The sequence below is a fragment of the Ambystoma mexicanum genome, chromosome 2q (assembly GCF_040938575.1).
Source record: "Ambystoma mexicanum isolate Mex_15411 chromosome 2q, UKY_AmexF1_1, whole genome shotgun sequence".
In the NCBI taxonomy this organism is placed as follows: domain Eukaryota; kingdom Metazoa; phylum Chordata; class Amphibia; order Caudata; family Ambystomatidae; genus Ambystoma; species Ambystoma mexicanum.
Window position 1 is genome coordinate 1,205,186,110 of NC_090924.1, and position 18,887 is coordinate 1,205,204,996.

The following is an 18,887-nucleotide window of genomic DNA, read 5'->3' on the forward strand; positions in this document are numbered from 1 at the left end:
CAAAACCACGTTATGCTCTGCACCGGTTCTGGGTACTCCAAATTACAATAAGGCCTTTGTGTTGTTTGTGGATGAATGTGATGGATGTGATTTGGCTGTATTAACACAGGTACACGGAGGGAAGAATAGACCGTGCGGCTATTACTCTTCGGCCCTTGATCCTGTCGCATGCGCTTTGCCAAGATGTTTGAGAGCCTTCGCTGCTGCTGCCGCCTCTGTAAAACAGAGTGAGGGAATGGTCCTAGGCCATGATTTAACCCTAATGGTACCTCACTCTGTAGATGTCCTATTGAATAAAACCCAAACACAGCACCTCACCTCTGCACAGCTGACGAGGTATGAATTGACTTTGTTTGCCCCTCACATTCAAATTAAGAGGTATTGTGTCCTTAATCCGGCTGAACTCCTACCTTTCCCGCAAAATACTGTTTGCGGTGACGAAGAATCACATGACTGCCTGTATACTACTGAACAGGAAACAAAGGGCAGGATAGACCTTATATATACTCCTTTGGATAATGCGGAAGGGGAGCTGTTTGCGATGGCTCCTGCTTCAAACTTCCGGATGGTACATCTACAGCTGCTTATGCAGTCACTACATTGAGTACGGTTGTTGAAACTAAGAGAATTCCGCATAACTCCGCGCAGACCGCAGAGATTATAGTGTTGACCCGAGCTTGTGAACTCTCCGAAGGGCATACAGTAAATATATATACTGATAGCCAGTATGCCTTTGGGGTGGCTCACAACTTTGGGAGGCTCTGGTCGGAAAGAGGGTTCCTACCCTCACTTCCTAGTCAGTTAGCGATCATAAAGTGCGCAGCGCATCGCAAGGTCATAGATGATGTGGGGAAAGGGAAAGCTTTTGCTGACCAGATAACCAGGCAAACGGCCACAGACCTTAGTACAGAAATGTATGCTCTAAGAGAAACAAGAGATGCCTATGTAATGGATGAGGGTATTGGGTCTGTACGAGATATCCAAGCTGATGCCACAATAGAAGAGTCTAAAAAGTGGGCTGAAGGGATGGGGAAACTAGATGAAGATGGGTGTTGGGTGGACACATCTGAAGGGAAATGGTTGCTCCCTAATTCATATGTGCTGGCGATGGTTACGATGGCACACGGTCCTACGCATGTGTGTGCTCAGCAGATCACGAAAATGTTAGAAAAAGTCTGGGTAAATGATAACATTTTGAAAATCGCCCAGCATTATGTCCAAAATTGCATGATTTGCTTGCAGCACAATGTGGGGAAGGGGACAGCAACTCCAAGGGGTAGTTTTGGGCCTTCTTCTGTCCCCTTCAAGGTCATCCACTTTGATTTTATTGAGATGAAACGGTGTAACAATCTAAAATACGTCCTTGTGATCATTTGTGCCTTTAGTAAATGGGTTGAGGCTTTCCCCGTTAAGGATGCAACTGCCATGACCACTGCGAAGACTATGGTAAAGGAGTTCTTCCCACGATTTGGGTTGCCAAGAGTCATTTGGTCGGACAATGGTCCACATTTTGTTGCAGCAGTAATCTTGCAGATATGCACAGCATTACACATCGAAAAACTATTTCATTCGGCTAGACATCCTCAAAGTGTTGGGTTGGTAGTGAAACTAATCAAAAGCAATATATTAATGGTTGACCTGGCAAGGAACCCTAGACCAGTATTGTATTTCACAGAATGATTAACCCGCAAGAGGGTTGGCCAAGGGCTGGACAAATTGTATAAATGGCCCGGGTATTCCAATGTGCGGTCTCTCACTGAACACATCGAATCCTCGTTGAAGTTCGTTATGTTATACTGAGAGCCAAATAGCTATCCATTTGTCAGTTGACTTGGTAACTGTTGTAGCTTGAAATAAAGTACTTGTATGTTTCTTTGTAACCTGTGTTGGTGTGTTTCCTTTTGGGCTTCCCAGCCTCATATTATTTTTCTGTTTTCACAACAGTAGCAGCGATTTGGAAGGTGAACAGAGCTAAATATGCACAGCCCAAACAGTAATAGCAACACCCTTGTCACAGCAACAGGCTTATCGCTGCAAGGGAACCAATGCTTTAGTTTTATTTCCTGCTTCTTCGAGTGGGCGGTGCCTAGGTCCTTAAGGCAACAGTAGCAGCGATTTGGAAGGCGAACACAGCTCAATACACACAGCCCAAACAGCAATAGCAACACCCTTGTCACCGCGACAGGCTTATCGCCGCAAGGGCAGTAATGCTTTAGGTTTATTTCCTACTTCCTCGAGTGGGCGGTGCCTAGGTTCTTAAGGCAACAGGAGCAGCGATTTGGAAGGTGTACGAAGCTCAATACATACAGCCCAAACATCGATAGCAATGCCCTTGTCACAGCAACAGGCTTATCGCCGCAAGGGCAGAAATGCTTTAGGTTTATTTCCTACTTCCTCGAGTGGGCGGTGCCTAGGTTCTTAAGGCAACAGGAGCAGCGATTTGGAAGGCGAACACAGCTCAATACACACAGCCCAAACAGCAATAGCAACTCCCTTGTCACGGCAACAGGCTTATCCTGTTATGCCAAACAAAATTGTACGTGCCTATATTGATCTAACTATTATAAATCAACCACATCATCAAAAGGCATCCACATTCAATCATAAATATCTACATGCAAATATCTATATCCTAATGAATGCTAAACATACTAACATTCTACTTAGTATGGGTTTCTCTATGGCCATTACTACTTTTCGATGGAACATTCTCGCTAAACAAATGAGGTTAAACCATTTAGTTTTCTACGACAAAAAAAAAAGTATGGTGTTGGAGGAAATGACATCACACAAATTCAGAAATATCTATGTACATGTGTTAAGCCATTTGCATGCAAAAGACAACTTTTTTGCATTGGCTAATGTGTCTCGGTATGCACACATTTTATCCTAGGGAATAAATATTTTCTTTTCTGTACCCACATGTACACTATGCTTCATGCATACGCGGGTGCAGTTCACACTGGAAATGTATAGGTGACTTTTATTAAACCAGGATTTGTTCTTTCATTTATCGTGTTGTTTGTGTGTGTCTGTATGTGTGGTTTTCCTTGCATGTGAATGGATTCCTTTCTATTCAGAAAAATGCACATTTGTAAAAGGGGCCTTCATGTAAGGCTTTCAGTCTATTTATATTTTTGGGCTGGACATGTGGTATTCTCCAGTAATAGATGGAAATTCTCTTCCCTCCCACACTACACCTGATTCTGCCTAAGCATTAAAAGAAAGGAGCATGCAGAGTGTTTTCACTTTGCAAAGTTCTTAATAAATACAATTCATTCTTTCAACATGCATTTCACCATGCAAACATCCAGACTATGCCATGGATCTCCTCGGTGGCATTACCTGCATGATGTGACTTCAGGCCACAGGGCCATGAATTCATACTATGACCCGACGTGGCTCTGCACTGGCTCAAACCACTACTTTTTTGTAAATAATCCTTATCTTTACAAAGGCAATCCCAATATAAGTGGCTTCCAAAATGCTTTTAAATTTGGATTTTGTTTTTCATTGCACAGTAGAATGGGCCTAAAAGAAAAATCTCTCAATTTGCATTCAATATATAAATGAGGAAACACTTTGGCCTGCATGTATCAACACCTGTGTTTTAATTTTTAAAGTTCTCCCCTTTGCATACCCAGCCCCATACAGTTGGACAGTTTTGGGGAATCGATAGGGTTTCTTTTGATTTACTTTTTAAGATGCAACTACTAATTTTGGGAAAACCAGCCAGAGACCCAGTTAGGAAGGCATCATTTAGTAAGAAAAAGCCTCAATTCATGTCACTAGTTTGCAAGTCAAGTCTTCAGCAAATAATGGGCATCCTTCAATGGGCTCCTCTGGCTTCTCAATGGGCTAGTCTTCTCATTCTGGGGGAGTCCTTGTTCTCTCCAATCTCCAGTTCTCCCCCCTTCTATATTTTCACCACCCACTATTCCATGATTCATCCATCTGTTTTATGGCCATTGAAGTATAGTTCTCTCTAACCCGACCCCTGGTTTGTCAAAGATGATTGTTTTTTTTTCATTCTCCTTACCAAAAACGTAGGAGGGATATTACTCTTTCTGAAGAGAAGCACATTTTGTATTTTTGATCTAATTCCCGACTCAGCTGTGCTAGATTCAACATGTCGAAATGAACATATTCATTTATTACATGATGAAATTCAAATACTTATTTGACAATTTTACAGGTTTTCACAATTTTTAAGCCATTTCCAATATGACAATGTACAATTCCATTTCAAGATTCTGATAGAGCGTGCTTTTACCTACAATATATCAAAAGCTCATATCAATCAGAGCATGCTTGGTGATGGAAGGCTTAATTTCGATTTTACACATAATAATTGAGATTTTTCCTCATTTAAATTCATTGGCATTTCTTTCATGTTTTATTGCAGAAGTTCTTCTAAAGAGGGCCGAGACGTCACTCTATCTAAATGTTTTTTCTCCATGTTCTCTCTATTCTCACTCCAGCCTTCACCGATTTCTGCAATCACTCTTTTGCCACTGGAACTTTCCCCTAACTCCTCAAGCCCTCCCTAGTGCACCACCTCCTTAAAAAGCCTTCTGCCGATCCAACCTGTCCGGAAAACTATTGCCCCATCTCTATCACTCCTTTCCTGGGAAAAGCTGGTCATATCCCAGCTTACTCTCCACACTAAGTATTTTGGTTGTCTCCATGACCATTATTCTGGCTTCAGAGAAGCCAGAGGCACGGAAACAGCTCTCCTGAACACCCATGAAGATCTGCTCACTAATCTTGTTTCAAGCCTTCCTTTTGTCCTCATCCTCCTTGACCTTTACTCTCCTTTTCAAATGGTCAATCAAGTCATCCTGATCAATCAACTCTGTGAGAACCTGGGCATCACGGAACAGGCCTAGGAGTGTTTTACTTCCTTCCACCTGGACCTACCCTCCCAAGTCCAAGTTGGGTCCTTTTTCTCGACCACCTCTCTCTCCACATGTGGTGTTCCCCAGGGCTCTAACCTCTCACCCTGGCACCTCAATGTATACTTGGCCCCTTTGGCACACCTGATCTGTAGATTCTCCTGTAACTTTCAGTGCTATGTGGATGACGCTCAGCTCTCCGTCAGGCTCCCATAAGCCTCCTCTCCTCTCTCGCTCATTCCTGACTGTCAATCTGCAATTCAGGATTGGTGCACCTCCAACAATCTCTGCCTTAATGCCACTAAAACTGAAATCCATCTCATTGGGTCCCCTGCTGCTGCTTTCCCTCTCACACTCGGGCAGACCTCCTTGGATCCACTTACTTTACCTTCCTGTGAGGAAAATAACCTTGGTGTCATCTTCGACTTCTCTCTCTCCTTCTCTCCCACATCACAGACCTGTCCAAGAAGGCCCACTACCAGCTACACCTCCTTATAGGTATTATTCCTTCTCACTTTCCCCCAGGAGCTTACTGTCTCCAGAGCAGTGGCTCTATCTAGGCTGGACTACTGCAACACCCTCTTTCCCAAACTGCTTTCCTCTACTCTCTGCCCTCTACAACTAATCCAGAACAGGACTGCAAGACTTGTCCTTGGCATCAAGCCCAGGGACTGTATCTCTCAAGCCCTGAAATCTTTCCACTGGCTCCTGGTTGCTGCAAGGATCAAGTTCAAGACTCTCTGCATCGTCCACAAGATTCTCTGGGGTTGGGGCCCACACTACATTCAACCCTCTCTTCCAAAAACACCTTCCTTCTCGAGCCCTTCGCTCATCCATCTTTGAGGATCAGGCACTTCTCCAGGCACATAGCGGGGGATAGATCTCTCTCCTCTGAAGGTGCCTCCCTCTGGAATGGCCTCCCTACCCCTCTCAAATGTGTGCCTCTGCTTTTCTCTATCTCTCTCCTTGTTGATCTATCTGTCTGCTGTGCTGACTGGTTGCCTGGCTACCCTCAGAGTCTCACTGGGTTCCAGGCTCCTCCATGACCAGTCACCTCTGCACTGCCTCCAGTCCTACAGTAGACTTAGGGGCTGTAACTGTAACCCTACAGTCCTCAACATCCTTGCAATTACCTAGAACCATGTTGCCATGGCTGTATATACTCTGAGCAATGCTACCCTGTTTGCACTTCCCCTTCCCTCTCCATGGCACTTTCCCCGTCTCCCTCCCCCTGCACTTTGCGTTATCACACTTGCACAATCTGAATGACACAAGGCCTAATGAGATTGTTTATTTTGTCCTCCCTCTGTCTTCTTTCCATTGTCTTGTCATGCCTAGAAACACTTGTGTGCAGGCAAGTTATAAATGACTCATCATATCATATCATTCCAAAGGTCTTGCTTGTTCATACCATCAATGACCTTTAACCTTGACTAATCCAAGGCAGCTGGCTAATGCCGTGCATCTAAGTGTCAGTGACCTCCTCTGCTAATATCTCCGGACTAATGTATTTGGTCCATGAGTGCATGTGAAGTAAAGCATATGACATCTCTTTGAAAGCAAAGCCTGGTGCCATGAGTGGATGCGTGAAGACAATTGGCCTCATTGCCGGAGACAAGGGTGCTGGTAAGCTTAGCAGCATCATTGTTTCCAGACTGAAATATTACAGGGGTGCCTGATGGTGTGGTCGTGCTCGTCAGGTTTGACCCTGCCGGGCACAGTGGCCACGGTAGGCAGACCCATAACGGAAGCACCGGCACCATTAACAACTCTTCTGGTGCTTCCATGTCCCCATTCCCATAGAGTCCTAAGGGACTCTATGGGAAAGGGGAACAACATTTTACCGGTGCCTGACTTTCTAAGCCACTGGGGTTGTAATCTACCAGTGGTTCCGGAAGTCAGGTGCCGGAATATTTACAAGTCCGGTGGCAACCCACCGGTAGCACCGGCAGGGATACCGCCGGACCCGTAATGAGGCCCAATGTATGGTGTTTACATGTTCTGAATATCTGCATTTAAAACAATGAAGGAGCAAGTAAGCTCATCTTAAAAAGCCATCTGGCCCGAGCAAAACCAGTACATATTTTCAATCCAGTTTGAACTGGACTGGAGTTCATGGACTCTTCATGAATCGTACAAGTGGGAACAGAACTTCAAATGCAACTCAATTCTGTTCTTTCATTCCATCTTCCTTGCGGTAAATTTCTTTCTCCACTAATGCAGACCTTTCTTTTCAATGTACATCACTCAGAAAAACGAAACTCAAAGCATTTCCATTCCTATTATTGAATTTCAAACTATAGAGTTTTGAATGAATGAATGAATTGCTAGCATTGCAGAATAAAGGAACACATTTCACATGTTCTCCCATTGACTTGAATACAACTTTTGCTGTAATGCCATAATATTTACATATGCTATTCACATTGGAAGAACACATGGCATGGATATGCTTTGCCAAATAGGCTTGTGAACCCGACAACATATATTAAAGGTGGGCATTTATGGAAATACCTTTTTGATAAAATTGATGTGTGTTGCACAATCGCTGAAAGAACATCAGGCACTGTACAATGATATTATGAATTCTGGCTTTAAAAATAAATTACTTCCATAGTAATTTCCCAGCATTTGGGTGTGCTTTGCAATTTGACAGGTGTTGCTTTTTAATATGATAACAAGCAAGAGAGCTTGGTACATCTTATTTCACTTGCTCTTGCCAGGAAGCCCTTTCTAATGTTATTAATTCTAGGCCTCATATTTATTATCTATGAAATATGCTACAACATGCATTTTTCTGTGCAAAAAGATCTACATTTATCTAGTTTTCATAATTAACATATACCAATGAAATATTGTTTTACATTCAGCTGATAGCTTTTTCCCCTGAACACCTTTAAAGATGCATTTCTTTAATTTAACAACATATTAAATAGTAGTTCTATTTCCTGACCTGACTGCAGGCCATCTGGTATCTGCCCTTTGAGGCTCAGAGCTGCGCCATTTCTGACCACTGAAAAACCTGGTTGTCATGCCAAATGTTCTTTGAAGTTCAGTTGCTCAGAGCCTTTTTTTTAATTGTGTTTTAATTTTTTTTAATGGTTTGTTACAAACCTTTGAAATACAAATTATTTCACCAATCACCTTAATGTGTTGCCACATCAAATTCAATTAACATAAAAACAAGTGACAAAAAGGAGGATTCAAGGTGTCAACAAATTAATTGCCTAGGTTAGAAATTTTAAATATGTCACTAATTAATTTTCTTAATTACTGTCCTTCGATTCTGCTAGTCGATTTGTCATGTCCTCCAAAAAAAAGGTCAGCGGTATCGTTAGTTTTCTGTCGGATTCATCAAATAGCACTTTCCACCAATTCTCAGCACTTAATGACTGCTTAGGTCCTATTAAGCTCCCCAAGTGCTTTGTTCTTCATGGACGAATGGGCCTACAAAATAAAGTAAGATGATTTAGGGTTTTGTCTTGTTGATACCAGCATGATTTGTCCATATACTTAGTCTCTCATTGGTCTCAAACAAATTGAGGCGAAATTTCATGTACAATAGTCTGCGCTGCCGGTCTGGAAATATCACCAAGTATTTTTGTGTTTCGTTTAAAGCTTTTGCTGCACTCTGTACATTCTGCATTATCTTGTGATTCAGTCTCTGTTCTCTCGTCGCAATCCAGTCTCGCTGCCAAAGTATTCTTTTGGCTAGATTAGGGTTGGTCTGGAGAGTGGTAATGTCAATGTGCTGGTTCTTTAATGTTTCTTTGCAGTGGTCTGCCCACATGGTCAATATCCAATGTTTATCTCCACTGCCTGGATCATATAGAACTTTGAATTGTGGGAGAGTGTCTTCCATAGACATTTTATGATAGAGTGTAAGCATGTTCCAACAAATTCTTGCGTTCATTGATATTAAATTTAGTTCAAAACTAATGCAAGCAGTTGGTGTTCCCTTGGGGAGCCATAATTCTTTTGACCAAAAGATGTTTTCTAACGTGGCCCATAGTATGTGGGAGCAGCCTAGAGCTCACTCTGTTTCATGGATTAACACAGGGACAGCTTTTTTTAAATTTATTTTTTACAAATGTCAATCACTGGTTTTAAGGAGAATTTGCCATATTTCTTATTTAGCACAGTTGCTTGGATTGCTAATTGTCGACACTTGACTTTAACATTTTCGACCCATGGTGCAGCGTTCTAGTTTGCGCTGCTTTTCATGGCCAGATATCTAAGGGGTAATTCATAGAATTCAGTGCAGAAGTAGTGCACACAGCCAGCGCAGAGAGGGAACGTGCGCCAGTGGGCGCCAGCCGCGTGCACCAAACAGCATTGAGGCGCACAACGTATTCATGGATTTTACAATCCATATGCAGCCATGGCGCAGCGAACATCCAGCAGTGCCAGTTACACCCCCAAGAACTCCCCTACTGTCAGGAAAAGCCATAGAAATCCCCAATAGGGTGCAAAGAACCACGCTAACCCTTGACCAGTTTACAGGCCCCCTTTACTGTAATTGTGCTAACAATTATGCATACCCCGCTCGCGGCAGCCAAAACGCGTGAAAATCTCCCTGCGCAACTCCCTCAAAATGCGTACACCACTCATGACAGACAAAACGTGTGATAATCTACTGGCGCACCCCCTTGAATACGTGTACCCCGCACGCACCTTCAAAATAATGTGAAAAAGGTCTGCCGTATCCCTGCGAATAAGCGTACAGTGCATGGGCAGCCAAATCGCATGAAAATGCCAATGGGCACCCCCTGCATTACGCGTACCCTGCATACGCCAGGCAAATCATGTGGAAACCCTCCCCTGTGGTGTGGGCTGCCTGCGGGGCATGGTCACGGGTGATGGGCTGCCTGCGGGACATGGTCAGGGGTGTTGGGTGGTCCCCTGTGGTGTGGGCTGCCTGTGGGGCATGGTCAGGGGTGTAGGGTGGTCCCCTTTGGTGTGGGCTGCCTGTGGGGCATGGTCAGGGGTGTAGGGGGGTGTCCTGTGGTGTGGGCTGCCTGCGGGGAATGGTCAGGGGTGATGGGGTGCCCCCTGTGTTGTAGGCTGCCTGCGGGGCATGGTCAGGTGTGATTGCCTGCCTGTGGAGCATGGTCAGGGGTGATGGGGTGTCCCCTGTGGTGTGGGCCGCCTGTGGGGCATGGTCAGGGGTGTAGGGGGGTCCCCTGTGGTGTGGGCTGCCTGCGGGGCATAGTCGGTGGTGTAGGGGGGTCCCCTGTGGTGTGGGCTGCCTGCTGGGCACGGTCAGGGATGATGGGGTGTCCCCTGTGTTGTGGGCTGCCTGCGGTGCATAGTCAGGGGTGATGGGCTGCCTGCGGGGCATGGTCATGGGTGATGGGCTTCCTGCGGGGCACAGTCAGGGGTGATGGGGTGTCCCCTGTGGTATGGGCTGACTGCTGGGCATGGTCATAAGTGTAGGGTGGTCCCCTGTGTTGTGGGCTGCCTGTGGGTATGGTCAGGGGTGTAGGGGGGTCCCCTGTGGTGTGGGCTGGTGGCAGGGCAAGTTCAAGGATGATGGGGTGTTCCCTGTGTTATGGGCTGCCTGCAGGGGTGCATGTGGCTCCTCACCACACAGGTGCGTGAATCAGGGGGTACACAAGTGTGCATTTCATGCGATTAGGCTGGCGCGAGCGGGGTATGTGTATTCTGGGGTACGCAAGTGTGCTTTTCACGTGATTAGGCTGGGGCGAGCGGGGTACGTGTATTCTGGGGTACGCGAGTGCGCTATTAACGCGATTAGGCTGGCGCAAGCGGGTTAGTTGTATTCTGGGGTATGCAAGTGAGCTTTTCACATGATTAGGCTGGTGCGAGCGGGCTACGTGTATTCGGGGGTACGCGAGTGCGCTTTTCATGCAATTAGACTGTGGGGTGGCCCCTCCCCTTGTCCCACAGGCAGCCCACACCACAGGGGACCCCTCTACACCCCAGACCATGCCCCACAGGCAGACAACACCGCAGGGGACCCCCCTACACCCATGACCATGCCCTGCAGGCAGCCCATCACCCTTGACCATGCCCCACAGGCAGCCGACGTGGCACCATGCACCTGCGAGCCCCAATACATGTCCCCCCACCAGTGAAAGGCACCTGCCAGTAGGCCCCGACTCATGTTCCCCACCAGTGACAGGCACCTGGCAGCCTGCCCCGACTCATGTCCTCCCACCAGTGACCAGAAGAACACATGCATGCACCCAAAGACATTGCCAAGATGGCCACACACCAGCGACACATGACTGAGGCAATGACGACTGACACATGCACCCAACTAATGAGAGCAGACAACAAAAATATTTGAACTGATGGACATTTCATAAAAATAAATATCAACCAAACGAAAAGCAACCATGGCAAGGAAGAAAAAATGAATGTGAACATAACTGAAATGCAAAATCCATAAAAAGTGAGATCCCCAAAAAAAGCAAATACTGAAAGTGGTCCATGTCCAGAAAAAAAAAATCATAATCCAAAGGGTAAATAAAAGAAAACCATTCTATCATGGGCATGAAAAACATAAAAATAAAAAATCCACAGTTCTAGCACTATTCATAATGAAAGTTGTTAGGGTCCATGATCCCAAAACCAAATAAAACCTAGTAAAAACCCTACAAAAATACAACTATGTACAAAAAGTGCAGCAATGTCCATCAACTCCAAAATAAAAATAAAACTAAATAAAACCTAAGCCTAATAAACTATATACAATGGTGGCGGGAAAGTCCTGTGGCTTACCATTGTTCCCAAAAGTCTTGACCAGGGCGTCATTGAACTCTGAGTCTATGGCCTGGAGGTGGGACTGCACTCTATCCTCAAGGGCTCGCAGGGACACCGCCATTCTCTCCTCCAGCTCCCTGCGAATCTCCACGAGGAACTCTGCCCGCCTCAAGGCTCGCTGCATGGAGCTCTCCACCCTAACCATGGTGAGCCGTGCCCTCTCTGCCTGCCACCGCTCTGCACCTATCTGCTGGCCCAACCATTGCCACACGGAAGACACACTTTGTCCAGAGTCCTCCTGCCTTTCGGTGGATGCCTGCCCCCATGATCTAGTCTTCCCCAAGTCATTATGCCTCCCATGAGGAGCCTTCTGCCGCCTTGATGTCATCTGCCTGTGCCACCACGACTGCCTTCGGGAAGATGGCAACACCCGGGGCTGGCGTGCACGTGACCTACTTTATGGTGCCTGCACAACCTCTGTTGCCAGGGGTCCAGTAGCTTGGGTGACCACCTCTGCTGGACCTCCGAATCCTGACTGTGGCAGGAATGGGATCTCCACCAGCCTTGCCGTGGTGGCTTGGGCAGGTCCAGAGGGGGCCCTGGTGGGATGTGGGCCAGAAGACGGCATGGTGTACGACTGGTGCATAGTGTGTAAAGAGGAGGAGAGGGTTTTAAGAGCGCCCACCACATGCTGGAAACCCCTGACAATGTTGGCACACACCTGTTCGTGATGACGTGCATGGTCCCCCGAGGAAGCCCACACATCATCACAAATTGATACCGATTAGGATGGGATCAACCCTGTCACAGATCGCCACGTCTGCAGATAGAGGAATGTAGTTGACGTGGACCTCCCCTCTACTTGCGTATGGTCCTGGACGGGGCAGCCCTGCTGCTGCATGGTGATGCAGTCTCAGTATCAGGGACAGGATTAGGCACAGGCGACCTGTGCTGCCTCCTGCCCATGGACTGCACCACTTGCACCAGTGGAATGACCCCCACCAGGCCCCATGTGTGGGTCTGATGCGGCCAACTCCTCCTCCTCCTCACCCACCACCAACCTAGATGCCTCTGCACTGTGTTCTGCTGTGAACCAGCCGGTATGGGCAGGTGGGGGCTCACCTGCCCATACCACTGCTGAGGAGCCCACTGCCAACCTCCCCCTCTTGAGCATCCCTTCGGCATGCCCGGCCATGAATGCGGCACAAGTCCCCTCACTGCTGGAAGATGCCAAAACCTTCACTTGCAGTTGTGGAAAGGGAGACATTGAACACACGCATCAGGGTACTGAACATAAGTCTGCTAGACATAAAGCAAATGCACATCAGTGGTACTGTCGTATGTCATAGCCATCATTACCTTCCACAACACACAGGCCCTTGTAAGCAACACACATGCACATACACCACCGTACAGTCATGCATCCATCCGTGTCCACCTCCCATCACAGTGCAATCATGGACAGCTAGGCCACAACAGTCAATGCACGCATTGAGATGTGCATGTGTCATGCATCCATGGTGTTTCCCAGTCACACACTCACCACTCAGTAACACACACATGTACACCATGCATGTCCATGAGGGTGATATCAGCATCCATGATTCACACAACAGACATGGCCAGGCACAGACACAGGCATGCAATCATGTGTGCATTGTCACATGCAGGTGCACATCATGCATAGCAACACACACACCATTGTTGTTGCACACGCTCAACCGGACTCACATGCTTCCATGTCATGTCCCTACACACAGACATCCATACATGGGGCATGCCAGTCATAATACGTCCGAGGTGCACACACCTGACACACCTCAACATGCACTACGCTGGACAAGTACACATGGACACTTACCACTCGACTCCAGACGGGTCTGCAACTTGAGGACCTGGTAGTGAAGCGCTGGGCGTGCTCTCTTCAGGACCCTCATCTGGATGTTGGTCAACTGGTCCTGGCGCCCCTCTTCTCCACGAGCTTAAATGAGGCGCCGGGCCTTGCTGTGGTTCCTGGACCTGAAGTCCTCCCAGCGCTTCAGCACGTGCTTGTAGTCGCGGGACCCCCTCCGCGTTGATGGCATTATTGATGTCCAACCAGAGCCTCCTCTGTCCTTCTTTGTCGAGGCACGATGTTGTTGAGAAGAGGGCATCATAATGCCCCAGGACTTGCTCCACCAGGATGCCAACTTTATTTGCAGTGAAGCTGACAGCCATCGCCTGTCTGCCGGGGGGATGCAACCGGCATAGGATAGTGTTTTGTCCAACACGGAAACCACTGAGGCAGGTGTGGGTGGGCAACTGGGTACTGGGGCTGGACTGTGGAGCAATGGTACACCAGTCAGGAGTCTTCTGGGTCAGCAGAGGTGGTCTCAGGAACAGGATCCCTGTAAATGGCTTCTGTGCAGGCACCAAATAGCAGGGCACGTTGACAGCAGGCAGGCTGGCAGCAGCAGATGGCTCGTAGGAGGCTCCTTGGGGCTCTGAGAGGCAGGTAAATGGCCTTCTGGGCAGGAGCGTGGTCTTCCGTGTGATGTTGCGTGGCCAGCTTGATGCAGAGTGAGTCCGCACGTTAAAAAACTGCACATGAGCGTGTAATTCAAGGAAAGGCCCTAAGCGCGTAAGCGTGTAAGTGATGTGATGCATGTGTTGCCTTCGCCAGGGGTTAAAGGTCAGCGCGGGTAAGCAGTTCGCTGTACGTGTTTTTCGTGGAGACCGACCGCGTGTGTTTCTTCTTCTTGTGGGTTCACATGCGATCACTTCACAGTGCTTAAAGTTTGAACTTCTTGTTTTGTGGGGGAGTTGTATATGCGCACACACGCATGTGTTTTTTTTCCACGCAAGGCAAACAGTGAGTCGCACATGCTTTTATTTCCCACTCTGGTTTACGCTGTTTGTCGCGCACCCATTTTCGAGGTCAGAGTAGCCCACGTGTTCCACGAATACATATTTTTTTTTGTCCCTGGGTGCCACAGCATACTGCGGGAGGTTTATTCCACACACATGGGCTACCGGGGGTTGCGTGCAAGTTTATTATAATTTGTTGGGGGGCCTGAGTGTTGCGTGACCCGTCTTTTATCCCCAGGGTCACAGACAGCCTTGCAGGAGCACAGGGGTGTGTCTAACATCATGTACCCTGCCCCCTTCACCCCAATTGCTCAGGACAATTGTTGTGTGCACCTCCCATTGGCTACATATCATCTGTGCCATGGTTGGGAGGACACCAAAAGGGAAGGGCGGCAAAGCTGGGCGACCTCCCAAGGCTGGGCGTGGTGGGGCATGTGGCCGGGGTGGCCAGGGAGTCCTGGGAGGCCAAGGTGGATGCGGAGGGGGACATGGCCAGTGTGTACCACTAGGGCAGGATGTCCAGCAAATTGCTGGGACTGCCATACCACCACCCCCAGTGCCTCACGGAGATGCTTTTGCTGCAGTCATCCCCAGTGCACATCTAATGCCACAGGCAATGTCATCTGCTAGCACGGGCCACCAGGTGGTGGAAGCTGCAGTTGTAGCTGTAGTAACCACCACCCAGGCTCGGGGTCAGCCAGCGCAGTCTGCCTTGCCACATGTCTCCCAAGCAGATTTTCAGGGCAGGACGGCCAAGCCACGCGTGTCCAAGGTAACTGTGACCAAGGCACATGTTCGTGGGGCAGTTTTGACATCTGCTGCCCCAGGCAGCCAGGTGGTGGGAGCTGCATGGACAGATGCAGTCGACACCACCCCAGCAGTGAGTCTGCCAGCCAGGACTGCGTCGGTCAGAGCCTTGGCACTGAGACAGTTGTGCTGCTGGTTCCTGGTAACAGCACCCAGCAGCCAATCACACCATCCAGGCCTTCGGTCCTCATGCCAATTCCTTCTCCCATTGGCCAGTCCACCATCGCCACTGCCCCAACTGACCAGAGCAGCATTTGCCCCTCACGGTCCACACAACTGGCCAAGAGGAGGACGTGTGCTTCTGCGCATGAGGCTGGGACCCCAGACACAGCATTGGCCTCCGGCATGGTAAGGAAGATGCCCTTCAATAAAGAGGAGCGGGACTTCCTTGTGGACTACGTGTCGGCACACAACCGCAATATGCTGGTGGGCTCAGGTTGCCATTCTACACCTGCTCAGTGTCAGGTCCAATGGCAGTTCATTGCGGATGGTGCGAATGCAATGGAATATGAGAGGCACACAGCTCAGGAATGCAACACACGTTGGACTGACCTCCGACACTGTGCAAAACAAAAGTGGGCCTCTAATTACTCCCTGACTCTGGCAACTGGCAGTGAGCCTCCACCAGAGGAGGATGAACTCAATATGCACGAGGAAATCGCTGCAGAGTTCATTGATCAGGGACTCATCCAGGGAGTGGGAGAGATGCAAGATTATGACACAACATCCAGTGAGTCTTGATGCGTGTGTGTCCAGCCCATGTTTGTTTTGCTTGTGTGATGTGTTGTGATTGACTGCCAGTTCAGGCTATGTATTAATGATTGACATGTGTGACACATGCAATGCTTTACTGATGGGTGCTTGTCATCATGCAGTCTGCATGCAGGACATGTGCGGCACACAGGGGCAGTCCTCATCACCACACATGCACCCTACTTAGATGCAAGTCACTCAGCAGCCTCTCCTGTCCAAGTACAGGTTCACTGATGTGTTTGCATATAGCCTGTGGTGTAGTTCCACTCAACACTAAGCCTATGTTGTCACACGACTGACAGCTATGTGAGGTCACCCTGCAAGCTGCTCCTCCTCACGGGCATGTTTCCTTGCCTTCCACCACCCTGCAACTCATTGTCTCCATGGTACTAGCGGTTTGCATGTTGGGCTACTGCAACGACCTGTTCCCCTTTCCTGTGTACATGCACACTTCCCTGTCCAATCCTGCCATACATGTACTGTGGGATACGTCCATTGTCCTTGATGCAGGGTGTCTCACTTGGTCTTTGCAGATGGCACAGCCTCAGAGTGCACATGAGTGTTCATTCATGGACCATTGCATTCCCTGCAAACTCCTATGGGTCCGTGGCAGACTACTCATTGTACCGCATCTCCAGTATTTTATCCGTCTCGTGATATTTGGTCATTCATTTCATGCTCACACAGGGTCACTTCATTATGCACATGTTTATGGTTTCTTTGTCTGTGTCGAGCACAGGCCTCCCTCTGTTACAGCCACGCTGCCTTCAGGCAACTGGTGTTGTGGCTTCTGCCTGCATAGATGTACTTGTGCTGGTTCCTCATGTGCCCCGCTCTCTGTCCCCCTCTCATCGGCTGTAGTCTCAGTTGTCTCAGATAATGCAATTGACACCTGCAAACACTGTCTACAACTTCACTGTACTGTGGTCAGCCATTCAGAGCCATGCACTGGCTCCCTGCCATTCCCTGGGGAGCAGTGGCGGGTGCATTGCATCCCTACAACCCAGTGGCAACACTTTGCACATGATGACAACACTTTCCCTTACAGTGCTGTCATGTCACAAGATGGAAATTATTACATTTCTGGCTTTGTTGATAGTTGAGGACATACACATGTGCTGCATTGCACACAAGCACTTTCTGAGCAATGTCGCACCCTTCAACATGCCTATTCCCATGTGTGTTGTAAATTTGACCTGGCATGTATGTATTCATTTGCCTCCCTTCACTGTATTGCAAGGCACTTGCGTTGTTCTATCCTGTGACACGTGTGCTTCCATTGATATTGATGTTATTGTAGTGCATGTTGACATGCATTTTGCATGTGTCATGACAATTCTATTTGACTTACTGATGTGGCTATTTGGGATTTGAGCCATGTCTATGCTACGTGCAATCTCTTTGTTGACATCTGTAATTTACCAGAAAGAAATGAACCTGCCAGAAGGTTGTGTGTGATGCAGTTGATATGCAACATGCAGTACATCTGTGGGTTTTGCATTTGACACGCCCCATCTCTGCTTTCACGGTCTCCTTCCATTTCATTGCTACTGCATGCATGCCAGAGTTTGTGTCGTGTGTGACATGGCTGCCTCATGTGTTGGCCCTCAATATAGTGTTGTATATGTGTGTGGTATGTGCTGCTGACATGTGTACTAATGTTTATTTTAATTTCTTTACAGGTGATGATGCACCAGAAGCAGTGGAGGAGGAGATGACAGACAGGGTGGAGGGTTCAGGTCACCATCCCAGTATCAGTGGTGGCCATGGGGTGGTAGGACACAAACATCCCTCGGTGTTCCAGGCCATCCTGTCCAGGCCTGCCTCTGGGTATGGCTCTGAAGATCTCTCTGACTCTGATGTTGAGTCGGATGGTCATGAATCCATGCAGTTGACGGTGGGTGATTCTGCTGTGGATTCTGTTCTGTCCGCCACACCTGCAGTGGGGGTAGACCTCTCAAGGGGCCAGTCAGTGTTGGAATGTCAGCCTGTGCTGGTTACGGGTGCAGAGTCATACTCCACACCAGTTGCTCCCATTCCTGTGGCAGCAGATTGACAGAGGAATGCTGTCCTGCAGCTGCAGGCTCTGCCAGCACAGCAAGGTCCATATCTCCTTGGGCCCTGCAGGTGTGGTGCCCAGCAATGCAGTGGCCGTGCTCCACCAAGGAACACTGTGTGGGAGCAATCCATGTATGCCATTGCACAGCAACAGGGGGGAGCTTGTGAGGTGTTGTCTCAAGGCATGGAACACGCAGCTGATTCCATTCTCCATCTGATAGTCAGGTGGAGCTCCAGCAGCAGGCAAAGCAGTCTATGTGCCGCTCACTCAGGCTGGGCATGGTGGCATCTAACAGGGGGTGACGACAACGACGACCTATCTCTCACTCAGGTCATGCCGTGAAGACCATAAACCCATGGATGATTTTTTTTTGTCTAAAAATAAAAAATGTGGGTGTTGAGGTGCACCCTGCACCACCCCCCTCCTGGGTGCCCCCTCACCCCCCCAGGTCCACTATGGCCATTTTTATTTTTAGTCTATTGTGTGTTTATGTTGCAGTGTGGTGCTTTGTGGCATCCAATGGCATCCACTGTGTCTTCCGGCTGGGCCCATACAGGCTTGTCTTGTGTTTGTGGCTTGGGGTCCGGACACATATGCCTCTCCTGCTTCCCTTTTTCATGGGCTTGCCGCAAGGATGGAACTGTGTGACAGTAACTTACACAGAGGCATTGGATGTCCGTCATATCTGTGGCCAGTCTGAAGTCCAACTTGTGTATACACCCCTAGTGGGGATTCATGATTGCTTCTCCAGTGACTGGTTGGACAGCATTTTGGTGAGTTTATTGTTGACTGTGGAT

At 48.3% G+C, this 18,887-nt stretch overlaps 1 protein-coding gene across 1 annotated transcript in view; it reads right to left on the minus strand.

The window, feature by feature from the left end:
- AGMO (alkylglycerol monooxygenase) overlaps positions 1-18,887 on the minus strand; it is a 1,424,437-nt gene that overhangs the window by 770,006 nt on the left and 635,544 nt on the right. The window lies entirely within an intron of this gene.